The sequence below is a fragment of the Clavelina lepadiformis genome, chromosome 2, assembly GCF_947623445.1.
Source record: "Clavelina lepadiformis chromosome 2, kaClaLepa1.1, whole genome shotgun sequence".
Taxonomy (NCBI): domain Eukaryota; kingdom Metazoa; phylum Chordata; class Ascidiacea; order Aplousobranchia; family Clavelinidae; genus Clavelina; species Clavelina lepadiformis.
Genome location: NC_135241.1, coordinates 15,000,247 through 15,006,831, shown reverse-complemented (window position 1 = coordinate 15,006,831; position 6,585 = coordinate 15,000,247).

The following is a 6,585-nucleotide window of genomic DNA, read 5'->3' as shown; positions in this document are numbered from 1 at the left end:
GAGATCAGCTTAATTATTTTACAGCAGTATTGTTCTTGCTGAAATACAACTACTGCACTACGATTATCTTATCTACAACCTGCTATGCAACAAAACATTGCGCTAATGCTGGTGATAAAGTCAGAAATGCTTAAAATATGAAAGAAAATAATAGCAATAATAATTTTCTGATAGCAACTAGCAGTGTAGCACGACCACGAAACCTAAAATCAGTGACATCACCACTCCATATATGTTAGACAACATATTGACACAAGCAAAAATACCGTATACAGGTATAAGGCTAGCTGCTAGTCCACTATTCACCAAACGCAGAAGAGAGAGAAACTTGTTCAATACGATATATAAAAAATCAAATAAAAATAGTGTGACAATAGGAACTTGCGCATTGGCTATAGCTCGGCAACTAACTAACCGGGGCTGAAATGATTAGGAATCATCGCAGGGTTTATGTCCTGCAAAGATCTCAGTTTGAGGATAAGTTATAGATGTTATAATAAACAAGATACTAGAAAAAAGTTTCATAGACAAAAACGAAAAGGCTGCGAAGTGACAAACTCCCTAGGGCCAAATCATTAGTTACTATGCTCTACTTCACAAATAAAGTTATTCAATCAAATCAATTAGCCTAAATAATCCATAATGGAAAGTGTGGCACCTGCACAAACGAGGTTCATCAACGTGCACATCGGTCTTTTTTATCTTCATGCCGATTTATAATAAATAAGCTATACAGAGAAAACAGGTTGCTTTAACGTCAATTTATATAATAAATAAACAAAAAGTTGCCGCTTCAGTCAGGTAGTGTACGCCATCATATTGCAAAATTTGCGTATTTGCACAAATTTTCGTCGGAAAATGCCATACTTTCCAGTCGGGCTATTAATCAAATTATTCAAAATCAGCCCAACAGAAAATGCAAATGCCAGAATTTTTACAGAAAAGTGAAAGATATGTGTCAACCGAACTTGCACAAAGTCATGCTCAGTAACATGAGGAATGATTACCGTTTATATAGTTTAAATTGTGCAAAGACTTTCTTCAGTCTGATCCGAAGATAAAATCTTGTGATACCATAATCGTATGGCACCATTTATATGTAAGACAGGCACACGCAACAGACAGTCCAAACAGAATGTCAGTCTACCTCGTAATAGTATGCTATCTACTAACAAACTTTGGGTCTAGTGCAGAAGTGCACTGTTAGTGTTAGATGACGTTACAATTTGAGTAGCTGGGGTCTAGTATGCAAAAGTATGATGTGGTTGTGCATTGGACCCCAAAATTTACAATATGTATAGGCTTAAACGCGTGAACCGGTGGTTGGCAAACTGTGGGCCTTCAAGCTAAATATAATGGGTCGCATATAATATCCTGTAATCAAGTAACTGTGGACTGAATGATAATTTCAGTGTTTTTCAGTTTTCCTATTAGCAAGGTTAACTTGGAGCGCTAGAAAACCAGACTGCAGAGCATAGCAAGTACAATATATTTTTTTTAAAACGGCATTCCACACCAGGACAAACCATTGTCCACAAAAAAGAGACATTAAGCTTTGCTCCCATTTATACTGCAAAATTAGTGTTTAAAACCGATACCGAAATTTTGCTTCTGCACACCCGACATCTCGGCAAAAACTACCATACTCTGTAGTCCGGCTTAACATTACAGTGTCTTGCTAATTCCAATGGAAAGTTCACGATCAGGTTAAAAGTTAATTGATTGATTGATACACAGTTGTATCCTAATAGCTTTAACAAATAAAGTATGTTGCAGTGTTGTAACCAAGTTATTTTTATTAGACTTGAGTCAAGTCAAGTCATTTGGGAAGTTGACTTAAATCAAGTCGACTTAAATCAAGTCGAGTCAAATTACTAACTGGCTCAAGTCGAGCCATGCTAAAACATGATGCAAATCAAATCAAGTCATGCCGTTTTCTTCACACAGAGAAGTAAGCAATATTGTCGTTTATCATGTATTTTTCACAGTAATTGCACAATTTAAAATAACCTACAATATCCTCTAACAAGATTTAACAGCAATGACACCGGCTCAACTTCAGATAAGCTTCTGAAGGTTTTTTAAAGTGTGAAAAACGCATGTTTACTCGTTCAAACTACATTGAAATAGATTACGATTAAAAACACATGGGTCGAGCATAAATTATTTAATTTAATTAATTAATTCAATTCAATTTAATTATTCATCTCATTAATGACTTGCGTCAAGTTAGTTTCCCTAGACTCGAGTCAAGTCAAGTCATTTAAAAAAGTGACTCGACTCGTGTGACTCATTTCAACACTGGTCTGTTGCAAAAAATAGAAAAGCACATTGAAACTATTAGTTAGCTAGTAATACTTAACTGCATTAGGTAAAGTATGTTTCGTATGCGAAGTTGGGCCTTTATTTACTAATGAGTTTTGGGTCATCGTAATAAGTTTGCCGACCACAGGCGTAAACGCTAAGCGTTTGTCAATCTTCGATCATTACACTATGCCCAGAAGCCTTCAACCTGTGCTGTGGCTGCACTCTACACACATTCCCTGCAAACGTTGTAAAACGCGCCCTCTTTCGAATGTTGAGGTAAACTGACCAAATACCTGGAGCGTAAAATTTTTTACACACCAACGCTGACGTTTTCCTCTTCACAAATTTTTGTAACTTGCGGTTTTTTCGGCTTTTTTCGAGATTTCCTATATGCCAGTGCTTTCCAACCTTTTATAAATATTTTAGGCACCCAACGGCAATCGAAAAAATTTGTCCAATTCAGCGTTACATAGTCATCTACATGCAACCTGCAGTTCGATGTACCACAGTGGTCCATCTTCGGCCCGTTAATTTTCATACATATATATATGGTTTATATATTACCTTGTAAAGTTCTATGTAATGTAATAGATTAATCATTAATGAGTTGAGTTGTTGACTTGATTAGTATCCGATCGAATGTCCACCTCAGCTATAGACTATATGGTGTAAACTGTAAAACGTGTCAGAGAAAAACGTTTACAGGCTGCTTTTAAATAATTTGTGCTCACTTTGCCGCCCGTAAAATTTCAGTTGTCAAAATCAGAATTGTTTCAGAACAGTCCATGATTAAATTAATGTGTTTTATGCATAAAAAATAATCTTGTGTACATGCTATACTGATGTGGAATTTAAGCCCCTCCAGAATATTCTTGCTCCCCCTAATGATCTATCCTAGTTATGGGCCTGCGATGAACTGCTATTATTGTGATCATGGATGTATTGAAGACATGTTGTACCTATTTTTAGGTTGAAAGATGGTGTTGGTGATGGTGAGACCATATTCTTAGCATTAAGCACAGTTGAAGTAAGCTAGACAAAGTCCATTATTGTTGCTCTTTCTAGTGCCATGTCTTCCAACGACGCCTTTTCACACATTAGAATTTTACCCGACTCTTGCATTAAAGTTCCCTAATAGGTCTCTATCAGTACGGGGGACTCGGTACAGGGCGAATTGTGTGCTTCGTGGTAAATAGTTTTGTTTTCCTGGGATAATGTAGATGTCGGTTCGTAGACGCTGAAAATAGTAACATAGCAACCATGAGTACTGTAAGTGGTAGCCGAAGTGACATTAGTCTTTTGCTGATGCATCGACATGATTCCGATAGTTTTGAGGGTATTCGGCTGTGTCCATGGAAAAACCTATGTCATGCATACGTGGGAGGTTAGCGAATACCCTTTTCAGAAGAAGATGATGATAACCCTCGCCCCTCTCTATTAGGGAGCCTTCCTTAGAAAGACGCGTTTAACTGAATGCAGCAATATCGACGTTGTGCCGATTGAGTCTAGTAGCATTTAGAGCGATGCGTCTTTGGGTATGTGAAGCAGTATCGGTGTAGAGCAACGTAGGGATATTCCGTGTTGAAACGCTTAGCGGTTTGACAGTTAATCGTCTTACTCTTTTTTAGGGCGCAAAAGGAGATACTCTGGCGGATGCGGCGGCCCGTCTAGAGATATATGGTAGCAGATGATGTTTAGGCCATATTTTCTAGGCTTTCCTCATTTGAGGTGAGCAGCATGGCTCTTAAATAGGCCTGCTTAGTCAGCCCGAGAGTTGCCATGGTGGAGTGCTTTTCCCAATCCTCAGCGACCATCGTTTCGAGCCCATATCTGTTTGCAAATACGAGCTTGAGGCTTCCAGCTGTGTCTAAGCCTACTCCTCTTGTTTGAGCGTCCGTCGCCGCAAAACTTCACTGGAAAATGAAAGGTATGAACAGGAAAACCAAGTGGCAAGGGAATCCAAGATTAGGCTACCGGCTCACTGGGCTCTGCGTCTGTTGACCATCCGAGCAAATTATAATTGTTTGGACACTCTAACCGTCACGGAGGGAAGGACTTTTCTGTTGAGAATTAGTTCCCTTAGCCTTTCCTGCTACCGGAAATTCACCATAAAGCAGCGTAATATGACCTTAGCTGGAGTAAACAGTTGCAGTTTAACGTCTTACCTAAGACAAGCAAACGATTTATGCATACCTAGCCTATGCACTGTGTTACGATACAAATTGGTCATTTTATTCACTCACAAAGATCTGGCCAACTCCCACCCCAGTGGATAAATACAGCGTCTAGTGTTGGCGGTACCTTCCAAAGTAGTAGCGAGCCAACTATAGCAGCAGCCTGCAGGCGAGTTGTTGCACTTCTACGTAGCCTAGCCTGTAACCGACCTATGGTAAACAGGCAATCAGGGCTTCGAACCCTTGCCCTCGATCACCACAGACCAACTCCGAACGGGATTTCAGTTCATTAAGTGGAGTTTATTTTACCGTCTTTTTGCTTCTACCACACCGAAACACAAGTTAGTTTCGTCCTGACTGTGGTACAAACGCAAATATCCTGCTAATCTATCGCTACACGAGGCTAACTTTGCTGGTTTAAATTTAAAAAGTATAAGTTATGTATTATAACTATTTGTATTTCGTAGCTGTGTCAACGCTATGATTCCATTTTTCTTCCATTTACATTACCGCAGTGTACGCTTTTCCCCTCGAAGCCTTGCTATCTGCTTTAGTTGTGACACATTTTGGTTGTTGCAAATGCGTTTGCGACCATCTGCGTCAGCTGTAAGCAAAATCATTATATATATATACTAGGGATGGGCCGATACGAACCTAAACCCGAATAGATTCGCCGAATATCGCCTTCATGGAAGATTCGGGCGAACACAAATACCAAGAATGGCGAACCCGAATACAATATTACTTATAAATTTACTGACTTTCGTAAAAAATGATGATTTAGTTTCCCGACAATGCCAAACTAGAGTCAGCAGTACTTACAATGAAGGTCGTTTTTCTAAAGATTTTGCTTTTTCGATCGTTTTTTAAACACTATTTTTCGAAAGAAAGCGATTTGTTTATCGATTACGTCATTTTAGAAGCAAGACTTGACAACTTTTGGAGGAAATTTTATTGTTTGGTTCTAATACGAATAGATTCGGGATTCATTCGTGTCAACCTTTATGATATTCGGGTTCGCACGAACCCGAATAATCTTCCTCGTGGCACATCCCTAATATATACATTATCTCGTTATATATGCCTTCATATCATGGCTCTAGGTGATAGTCATTTCGTTTCTGAAATGGAGTTTGGTAAAAAAAAACGAAATACGCAGAGTTGATAAGATTTTAAACGCAAAACAATTGCATTTTTAAAGGCCTCGTGGTTTTAATGTGCCTTTTTTATTTTGCACCAAATAAGTGCACTCGTGCGGCGAAAATATGTCGCAAAAGTTCCGTTGTATGTAAATAACGACCACGTGAAAGTAAGAGTAGTTAAAAATTCCAAGCACGCTTCGTTGGGTAAGCTGGATTATATCTAAGAGTACGGCATGTACTATGTATAGCATTTTTACAGTGTTGTTGGTTACGAGAACACTTTGTCATATAAGTTATATAGACCTGCTCAGGTTCAAATTTTGCTGATCATGAACCGAAAGCTTTCAGAGATCGCTGAGCACTTCCCTTATCGATCTAAAATCGCGGGTCCTAAATCATGATTAAAAGATTGCACTCACAAATACATGCTTTATAAAGATGGCTATTGATTACTTCAAGGTTTGTACGCTGCATCTTATATGCCAGCATTTGCAGGAACAATAATTTACGTAATTTCATGTGAAATTTACTACGGTGGTGTTTGTTATTGTAAGCTTGCAGGATCACCTGAAAAAAGCAATATTATGTAGGCCAGATGTTAGCGGCTGTTGCGGTTTACGCGTTGTGTAGAATGAACAATTGTGCAAATTTTGAGCATTATACTACAGTAAAATTGCTGAACTTATTCTGAAACAGTTCGAACTTAGAAAGCAGATCCACATGGTAAAATAATCAACAGAGCAAGAAAAACTGAGGTACAAACAGCAAAGAAGGTGTTTAGCCTACAGTTATTTTTGCAAAACATTTGTTTTTGGAAAATTTTTTTATTCGTCTTTTTCGAACATGCAATTTTTTTGATTCCACTTAATTGCGAAAAGTTAGTCTCTGAAAATAGGGATGATGTTATATTTACAATGCTTTTCTTTGTTTGAATTTTTCCATGTTGACATAATGAGGTCATT